Genomic DNA, 10,667 nt, shown 5'->3' on the forward strand with positions numbered 1-10,667 from the left:
GCTGCCGTCTGTGTGTGAAAGGGGCTGATGGGAAGGTGGTGACTGAGGCCGTTAGGAGGGTCATTCTCTGCAGCTTTACGCTGGGGTGTGAAGCCATGCAGGGATGGTGGGGGCACCCTGGAGCATCCCAGCAGGTGTGTGGGGGTGGGGCTGGGGAATCTGGCCTCCCAGCTATTGATAGGCAGGGCTCTAGGTTAATTCCTTATCGATGGAGCATCGTCAGCTCATTAATCACAAAAGAGGTCAGAGCTTGGGGTACAGAGGGGGGATAGAAGCTCTAGTCCCCAACCTAGGGGAGAAGCAGCTACAGACGAGGGAAATGGGCCTGGGTCTCTGACCCCTTTCAGTCACCTAAAATGTGCCCTGGATCACCTGCTGAGCTTCCCTGGTGCCCTGTAGCCTGGTATAATTCCTGCCTAGATCCGTGTAAAGAACTGTTTGGCTGCCGGGACTGCCAATGGGGCTCCTTGGTAGTCATCTCCGCTGTCCCCCACCGCCAGGGAAGAACTGGCCACCTTCCAGGCAGGCCTTCAGAGGTATAGGTAAGCCCTTACCACAGGAATGTCTTGAGGAAAAGGTGGTTGCTCAGACTCGAAGGCCAGGATCCAAACTCCTTGACATGTTTTCACAGTGAGAGCCACCTCCCACCTCCTCAAATCCTTGCCTTAGATTCCCACTTGTGGGGTGCCCACAGTACTACACAAATCAGGTCCTGTTGGCAGCCCCTGTCTCCCTTTGTACCCAGCAAAGGAGATAAGACCTCCTTGTTGGAACCCAGCAAAGGCCCTTCATGGCCCTCATGCTCTGTGCCTGGTGGCACCAAATATCCTGAGCAGAGCTGCTAGGGCTTGAAATCAAGACTGCATGGCTTCCACTGTGAAGTGAAGCGGCAGCCTTGATGGTGCCCGGGAAAAGGTAACCTGCTTCAGTGGTCCGTTCTGGGCAGCCAGATCACATCTACCCTCCCCTTCCATGCCTTGGACTCAGTGGGTCCTTGGCAGCTGCTTACCCCACCCCAGGGGCCAGGTACTCTTAAGAGGGAGGGCACCAAAGCAGCATGCCCTAAGCTGTCTCATGGCACAGGCAACACTGCCACCTGTTGGCCATGGCTAGGAATGCACCCACATCTCCAACGAATCAGAAAAGTAGCTGAGAACCAGAGGTTTGATGGCCTGCAAATAGAGGTGGCTGCTGGAGACTTAGGGTCCATCGCTCAGAGAATACCAGGAGTTTCCTCCCACCCACAGGTTTCAAACTGCTGGCCTCAGCCAAAAAAAGCCTTTAGTTCCTGTCTCCTCACGACTTACATACCTTTCTCCACCCAGACATCACTTCCTGGGAATGAAGGCATGTGTGCTTCCTGGTACTGGGATTAAAGGTGTGTGCCACCACTTCCTGGCTCTGTTTTCTCTCCTAGACTGAGTCAATCCAGGGGGCCTTGAACTCACAGAGATCCAGATGGCTCTCTGCCTCCTGATTGCTAGGATTAAAGGTGTGTGCCACCACTGCCTGACCTCTATGTCTAATCTAGTGGCTGGCTCTGTCCTCTAATCCTCAGGCAAGCTTTATTAGGGTACACAATATATCACCACATTTCTCCTTTTTATTTTTGTCTAAAATAATAAAAGGTTATAACTAATATAAGAAAAACTATAGACAATAAGTATATATAATACATACAGTCAAGAATTACATTAACAATGTGCAGTCCATTAACATTTGACAGATTCAGAGAAAATACTCCATTATTTATCCTATTTGGTGAGTCCAAAATGTTGTACCTAATTCACATTCTATCCTTTTTTTTTTTTCCCGAGACAGAGTTTCTCTGTGTAGCTTTGGAGCCTGTCTTGGAACTCACTTTGTAGACCAGGCTGGCCTTGAACTCCGAGATTCACCTGGCTCTGCCTCCCGAGTGCTGGGATTAAAGGCATGCACCACCACCAACCAGCTCTATCCTAACTTGTACTACCAACCAAAAACTATATTTTGATGTCTTTCAAGCTTACACACTTTACACCTCTTTTTTTTTTTTTTTCTTCGAGACAGGGTTTCTCTGTGTAGCTTTGCGCCTTTCCTGGAACTCGCTTTGGAGACCAGGCGGGCCTCGAACTCACAGAGATCCGCCTGCCTCTGCCTCCCAAGTGCTGGGATTAAAGGCATGCACCACCACCGCCCGGCCACTTTACACTTCTTTAGTGAGTTTCTTTTCTGAATTTGTTAACAAGGAAAACTATAATTATCTAATCTTCAACTCCCTCAGAGACCCAAGAAGGAAATATATCACCTAAGTAAGCAGAAGTACAAACAAGTGACTTCCAAAAACTGTGAGAAATGACAGAAACAGCTGGCTGCCTGGACAGTTACCCAAGGTTCCTCTGCAATGTTGAGGCATCTATCTTCTGCCTACAGGCCTAGCATATCTGACAGACTCATCTGTGAAGCAGGATTTTCTGAAGGGCCTTCCTACCTTATCTTGACAAGGTTCGACAGTCCTTTCTTTTGTGTCCTGCTTGTCCATTTGTACAGTAGCATACTGTCAGCAGTTGAGGGAAGGACACTTTCTTGTGCAGTGGTTAACTTGCCACAAAGAAAGTAAACTCCATCTGGAGTTTCTTCGATGCCCATCATCTTCTCTTAAGTAGATTGGTGTTTCAAGGAGCAGACATGTCTCATAGTCATAAAAAAAGAATCTATGTTATTAAAACATCTTAAATGCCATATTCTGTAGCTCTCTGAAGTGTTTGAAGATGACCTGTATATCTAAAATACATCTGCTAAATGGCTGGTAATAACTTTCAAGGACTAGAAAATTGCATTACATTGTTAAATGAGCTGTATAGGTACAATACCTTGAACAAGATTAGAAACATATGTACAGTATGTTCTAACAAAAATAATCTCAAATTTGTATCAATATACAAAAATCTAATCCAATGTAAAATATTTAAAACTAGTAGCTGCTTTTTAAACATAGATTTAATAATCTACCAATTCATCTTATCATATCCATATTCTCTCTTTTTTCTTTTCAGAGTAGATTCAATAATCTGCTCTTTATCCATCATTTCTTTTTTTTCAGAGTAGATTCAATAATCTACCTCTTATCTATAGCCTTTTTTTTTTCTTTTTCTTTTTTTCAAATAAGAACCCTGAATCTGGGGGCTGGAGAGATGGCTCAGAGGTTAAGAACACTGCTTGTTCTTCCAAAGGTCCTGAGTTCAATTCCCAGCAACCACATGGTGGCTTACAACCATCTGTAATGAGATCTGGTGCCCTCTTCTGGCCTGCAGGCATACATGCAGACAGAACACTGTATACATAATAAATAAATCTTAAAAAAAAAATTGTCAATCCATTGTTAAAAAAAAAAAAAAAAGAACCCTGAATCTAATCTCCTTTGTTTGGATTTTTTTCTTGACCATTATCAACTAACAACTTGTAACTAACCATCCTAAATGACAATGACAATTATTTATAACCCATTGAATAACCAAAAACCACCCACTCCACCTCTTGGGGATGTGGGCGTCATGTTCTTAAAATTACTTTCTGCTGATTGGGGGTGCTGTTAATCTTATGAGGACACAAAGAAAATTTAGGATTATGATCAAGTCCTGATTGGAGTAGTCTACAAGGTTGTATCGTCTCAGCTAGCCATCTCAATATTGTCCTGAGCAGTTTGTAGTCCAAAGCTGATCTTTGGGTGGTGTTTGTCAGCTTAATGGCATTATCATGGTCCTGATGGAATTGTTGTTGTGGGGTCCCATCATCTTTTTGGAGACTTCAAAGTCACTGTTAGGCATAGTCATGGTTCACTGCAGAAAACTGATAGACTCTCAAGCCCAAAATCATGTACAGGAAGCTAGATGAAGCCTTTTTTTTCTAGAATTAGTACTGTATATGACCGTTAATATCATGACAAAAATTTAATATATATATATTAATCTTATAAATGTTGATTTAAATTCGTACCTTAAGAAAAGTTTTAAAGAGTCAAAATAAAACCAAAGGATCGTGAGATTAATAGCAATAGGATAGTCCCTTAATTTTGGTTTTTTTCTTCTGTCCCATATGAGGTCTGACATGATACAGAGATTTTGCACTTTCTTTTAACAAGCATGCTTGGGTTTAGAGAAGTAGAGAGCCACATTCCAACTCCAAAGCCAGCTTTAATTTTTAATTAAACTGGGACTACATAAAGACCATTTGCATTATGTGTCTGTAGAGAACAGCAGAAACAAACATTTAGGAAGACTTATGAAATTTTATCCTGTTAGATATGTGATATACCAATAGGCCAATTTACTCTTTTTCTTGGGACATTTTTTCTGGATGATTTGTCCTTTTTCTTCAGATGTCTCATTTGTCCAGTGTTCTTCAGATTCCTTAGCCTTCATTCTCCTGAAACATAAAAACAAAACCCTACCCCAACCCTAACTTTGGGGAGTTTCTCTTTTGCCAAGTTATATCAGATCTAATGAAAAGCATTTGTTAGTGGTATAAGTTAGTTTAAATTGGATGGTCATGTTGGTTGGTGAACTATCACCTCTTCTAAGTAAGAGGTCTCTCTTGTTCAAATCAAACCTTTATCAATTTTGATGGTATCCACAGCTTTTCTTCTTCCGTGGAAACAAAAGCAAAACCTCATCCCCAATGTAACACATATTCTGGTTTCCATTCTGAGGTCAGCACATCTTTAAAGTATACAGGCTGATTTTATTCTGTAGTTTTTTTCTGTCATCCAATGTCTCTCTGCAGCTGTTGTTCCTTTCTCATTAGCACTGAGAATTCAATGTTAATGAGAAATTAAAATTATAAAGTTAATAAAGCATTATGTAATCTATTTCTTGGGGTTTTTGTTACCCCTCTCTGTTTATTTAGCATATCCTTTAGAGTTCGATTTGATCTTTCTATGACTGCTTGGCCTATGGAATTGTGTGGTATACCTGTAATGTGCTTTATATTGTAATAAACAAAAAACTGTTTCTTTTTACCAGAGACATATGCTGGAGCATTGTCAGTTTTAATTTATACAGGTATACCCATGCTAGCCATAACTTCTAGCAAATGCATGATTACAGAATCAGCCTTTTTGGAACTCAGAGCAGTTGCCCATTGAAATTCTGAATAAGTATCAATGGTGTGGTGTACATACTTCAATTTTCCAAATTCTACAAAATGAAACACATCCATCTGCCAGATTTCATTCCTTTGAGTACCCTTTGGGCTATATCCTGCTGGCAGTGGAATTTGATTGTATAAAGAACAAGTAGGACATTTCCTCATAAGTTCCTTGGCTTGTTGCCAGGTTATGGAAAAATCCTTTTTAAAACCCCTACTATTGACATGATGTTTTCAATGAAATTCTGAGGCCTCCAGCACATTTCCTATCAATAGTTGATCGATCTCATCATTACCTTGTGCTAGAGGGCCTAGAAGACCCATATGGGACCAGATGTAAGTTATATATAAGGGATGATTCCTATTCCTGATTATTTCTTGTAACTGAATAAATAATTAAGTTAATTCTGACTCATCAGGGATAAATTCAGCAGTTTCAATGTGTAATACCACTCTTTCAGCATACTGAGAGTCAGTAACTATGTTGAGAGTTTCCAAAAAATCCATTAATACCATCAGAATGGCATATAATTCCTACTTTTGGACAGAATTATAAGGACTTTGAACCACTTTACTTACATTTTCTGATTTGTAACCTGCCTTTCCTTTTTGGTTTGCATCTGTATAAAATGTAGGGGCTCCAGATATTGGTGTTTCCCATACAATATGAGTCAGGATCCAGTTAGCTCTCTTTAGAAGTTGAATTCTATTGCTTTTGGGATATTTGTTGTTAATCTCTCCCAAAAAATTACTGCAAGCCTTTTGCCAAGGTTCACTTTCTGCCCATAATTTGTAAATTTCAACATTAGTTAAAGGCACGACAATTTCTGCTGGATGGCCGGGTGGTGGTGGCGCACGCCTTTAATTCCAGCACTCCGGGAGGCAAAGCCAGGTGGATCTCTGTGAGTTTGAGGCCAGCCTGGTCTACAGAGCAAGATTCAGGAAAGGCACAAAGCTACACAGAGAAACTCTGTCTCAAAAAACCACACACACAAAAAAAATCTGCTGGGTCTATTCCTGCTAGTTGACAAAGTCTCAATTTTCCTTTTTTTTTTTTTTTTTTTTGTGGTTTTTCAAGACAGGGTTTCTCTGTAGCTTTGGAGTCTGTCCTGGACTAGCTCTGTAGACCAGGCTGGCCTCGAACTCACAGAGATCCACCTGCCTCTGCCTCTCGAGTGCTGGGATTAAAGGCGTGCGCCACCACCGCCCGGCCAATTTTCCTTTTAAAATCAACTGAGAGATCTTTTCCACACAAGTTTTAGTTTTTCAGTCTGTTTATTTGGTAGAAATATCCATTCCAGCCAGGTGGTGGTGGCACACGCCTTTAATCCCAGGACTTGGAAGGCAGAGTCAGGAGGATCTCTGTGAGTTCAAGGCCAGCCTGGGCTACAGAGTGAGTTCCAGGAAAGGTGCAAAGCTACACAGAGAAATCCTGTCTCAAAAAACAAAAAAAAAAAGAAAGAAAAAAAAAGAAATATCCATTCCAATATAATATCTTCCCTCTGCATTAAAATTCCTGTAGGAGAATGCCTAGAGGGTAAAATAAACAAAATGCAATCAGGCTTTGGATTCAAACGATCCACATGTGCATTCTGTATTTTCTTTTCCACCAAAGCCAATTCTATCTCAGCTTCAGCTGATAATTCTCTTGGACTATTTAAGTCCTTGTCACCCTCTAAGGTTTTGAATAAATTACTCATTTCATCATTTTTTACCCCAACAGTGGTTCGTAGATTAGAAATGTATCCTAATAATCTTTGAAAGTCATTAAGAGTCCATAATTGATCTCTCCTAATTTGTAGCTTTTAAGGTCTAATTTTTTGTAGAACTATTTTATATCCTAAATAATTAATAGACTATTATTTCCTCTTTATATCTTTTCAGGAGCAATTTGTAATCCCCAACAAGGCAAAATTTTCTTTACTTCTTCAAACATTCTTTCTAAAGTATCTGCATTTGAGTCAGCTAGTAAAATGTCATCCATGTAATGGTAAACTGTAGATTAAGGACATTGTTTACATATTACTTCCAATGGCTGTTGTACAAAATATTGGCACAGGGTTGGACTATTTAACATTCCCTGTGGGAGAACCTTCCATTGATATCTCTTAACAGGCTAAGAATTAGTCCAAGTAGGCACCATGAAGGCAAATTTTTCTCTGTCTTCTTCTTGTAAGGGTATTGAGAAGAAACAGTCTTTTAAATCAATAACTATAAGAGGCCATCCTTTAGGGAACAGAGTAGGCAAAGGAATTCCAGACTGTAGAGAGTCCATTGGCTGAATTACCTTTAATAGCTCTTAGGTCTGTTACCATTCTCCATTTACCAGATTTCTTTTTAATAACAAATACAGGAGAATTCCAAGAGCTGGTTGATTCTTCAATATGCTGAGCACTTAACTGCTCTTGTACCAGCTGTTCTAAGACCTGAAGTTTCTCTGTTGTCAAAGGCCATTGCTGAACCCATACAGGCTTGTCTGTTAACCATTTTAAAGGTAGGGCTGTTGGTGTCTTTGAAAGATCAGTAGCTGTTGTGCCCTGTTCTTGTACAATCTGGATGGTTGGTGACTGTTCTTTATAATATCTTCTAACATTTTTCTCAGAAGCATATACTAGTTTGTTTCTGAGATTAGAGGAATGTTAATCTGGGTATTCCATTGTAACAAATTATGGCCCCATAGATTCATAGCTATATTAGCCACATATGGCTTTAATTTTCCTCTCTGTCCTTCTGGCCATATACATTCAACCCATCTCATGCTCTGTTTCACTTCAGATAATGTTCCAATCCCTAAAAGCTGAACATTTACCTCCTGAAGAGTCCATTTGGATGCCAAGATTCTGGTACAATTATTATTGCACCTGTGTCTACAAGACCTTCAATGAGAACATCATTTATTCCTATTTTTAATTTTGGTCTTTGTTCATTTATAGAAGTTTGACAAAAAATTCACTTTATGGTTTCTCCTGAATTTTTTGTTCTCTCTTCTATAGCTGTTCTATCACTCAGAGTAGTGTGGTTTTTTACAATAGGCATTAAATTCTTTAATTGCTCTGGGAAGGAGTTTCTTCCAGGGTGACAGGAAAGGACTGAACCATATTTGTCTTGGGAGCCTGTGGGAGGCCCCTCAGGTAGTACCCTGACAGCAAAGGCAAAGGATTACCTTGTCTGTCTCTTGTTGCTCTACATTTGTTAGTCCAATGTTTACCTTTGCCATACCTTCTGCATAATCCAGAAGGGAGGGACATTCTGTTGGAATTATTCCTTGAAAAAATTTTGTTTCTAGGACTGCCCTGTTTATAATCCCTTTTTAGGTGAACTTGTTTACTGCAATTGAAACACCTGATATTACTATTTTTCTTCAAATCTCTGGAAATCACCTCTCCTATCCAAGCATCATCATGGTCATGAGATTCAAAATTAATTGTATCTCAGATCCATTCCTCCAGTGGTGCTGATCTTGCCTTTAATGGCCTAATTACCCTTTTGCATTGTGTATTAGCATTTTCAAAAGGCAGAGATTCAATTATTATCTGTCTAGCTTCTGAATTGAATATCATTCTATTTACTGCTGAAATCAATCTTTGTAAGAAATCAGTGAAGGTTTATTTTGTGCCCTGTATAACTTTAGTAAATGACTCAATTTTCTTTCCTACTTCTTCAGTTCTGTCCCAAGCATTCAAAGCTGCCATGCAGCATAAAGTTAGGGTGTAGTCATCATATAAAGATTGTCTTTGTATAATAGCATAATCACCTTCTCCAAAAAAGTTGATCTAGGGAAATTTCAAGACCTCTAGCCCTACTCCATTGTTCAATGGTCTTAGCCTCATCTTTCCAACCAAGTCTTCCATTGTAATTGTGGACCAGCCTCTAAGACGGCTGTAACCAAATCTCTCCAGTCTTGAGGGATAAAAATATTACAAGTTTAACATCTGCTTCATGAAAGATGAGTGGATGCCATATGAGACTATTGCTTCTTTGAATCTTTTCAAATCTAACATTTGCACAGGAGTCCAGTCAGCTCTTACACAGCCTTGAGGATATTTCTCACTCGGTAGTTCCTGTAAGGTTACTGGATAGATTAAGGTTGCTGTTTGAAAGCCTTAGGCTGTTTCTCTGTAACCTTATAATGCAATGTTGAGATTGCTTCTCCTTTAAATTCTTCTGTCTGGGTCTAAACATATCTATGATCTGTTTTAACAAGTTTTTCTAAAACTTTTATCTTGGCACTCATATTAACCAATTTTTTCATGATAAAAATGATCAAATAATATTTATAATTGACATTACATCTATTCCATCAACATTAATTACCCTCTCATTTAATTGTTCCATTTTCAGACCATTTAATATATAATCAAACAGACACCAAATGCCTTCCATTGTAAAAATGTTTCCCATTTTTTAATATGGTAAAAATTTTAACTAATTCCTCCCTTTAAGAAATCTTAATTGACTCACCAAATCTTCTGACAACGATTCAGAAAACAGTGTGGCAGCAGCCTGAGGACAAGGCCCAGAGAGGGTCAAAGGAAGGAAACTAAAGAGCCTGCTGTTTGTACAGGGAGCGTGTGAAAGCCGCTAATTCCAGCGTGTTCCAGCCTGAGCCTGGGGAGTTTGCTGCAGAGAGATGCAACAAAAGCCTGGCCAGCAGGGGAGGGACTCTTGCCCAGGTCGGGTGGAGATTCCAGACACCTGTAGCTCCGGCCTGAGCCACAGGCAAGTAGCTCTTTTCGTGAATTCGTGCCCCAAAAGTTGGACGCCAGATGTAACACGAACTGCTAAAAGGTCTTATTAATAAAAAAAACCCAGTACCAGATGTTGGGGAGAAAGCTGAAAGATCAGAGAAGCAGACCTAACCACAGCCGACCTCACCTTGCCAACTCCTCAGCCAATCCTGTTTCCACAAATTCTCAGACTGAAAACCTGAGTCCTCACCCAAAAGGCCTCAGCCAAAAAGAGCCTTTAATTCCTGTTTCCTCAGTCTTATATACCTTTCCCCACCCAGATATCACTTCCTAGAATTAAAGGCATGTGTGCTTCCCAGTACTGGGATTAAAGGTGTGTGCCACCACTGCCTGGCTCTGTTTCTCTCCTAGACTGAGTCATCTCATGTAGTCCAGGGTGGCCTTGAACTCACAGAAATCCAGATGGCTCTCTGCCTCCTGATTGCTAGGATTAAAGGTGTGTGCCACCACTGCCTGACCTCTATTTCTAATCTAGTGGCTGGCTATGCCCTCTAATCCTCAGGCAAGCTTTATTACGGTACATAATATATCACCACATTCCTCAGATTCAATGGCTCCCTAACAAAGTGTGTGGCACCAAGCAGGCCCCAAATACCCAAATACTGAGACCTCATCTGGTGTCTGTCTCAGATTCCCAGACCACGAGATCAGAGACAACCTCTCTCAACCTCTCTGAGTGACAGGCCAGGTGAGGACAGTGCTTAATGTGGATCTTTGTCCTTCCAGAGGGAGACCACAGCCCTGCTCCCCAGCTTCTCTCCTTTCATTCAGGAACTCAAAATTCAAGCCAGGAAT

The sequence above is a fragment of the Peromyscus californicus genome, unplaced genomic scaffold (genome assembly GCF_007827085.1).
Source record: "Peromyscus californicus insignis strain IS unplaced genomic scaffold, ASM782708v3 Scaffold_5__1_contigs__length_169319896, whole genome shotgun sequence".
In the NCBI taxonomy this organism is placed as follows: domain Eukaryota; kingdom Metazoa; phylum Chordata; class Mammalia; order Rodentia; family Cricetidae; genus Peromyscus; species Peromyscus californicus.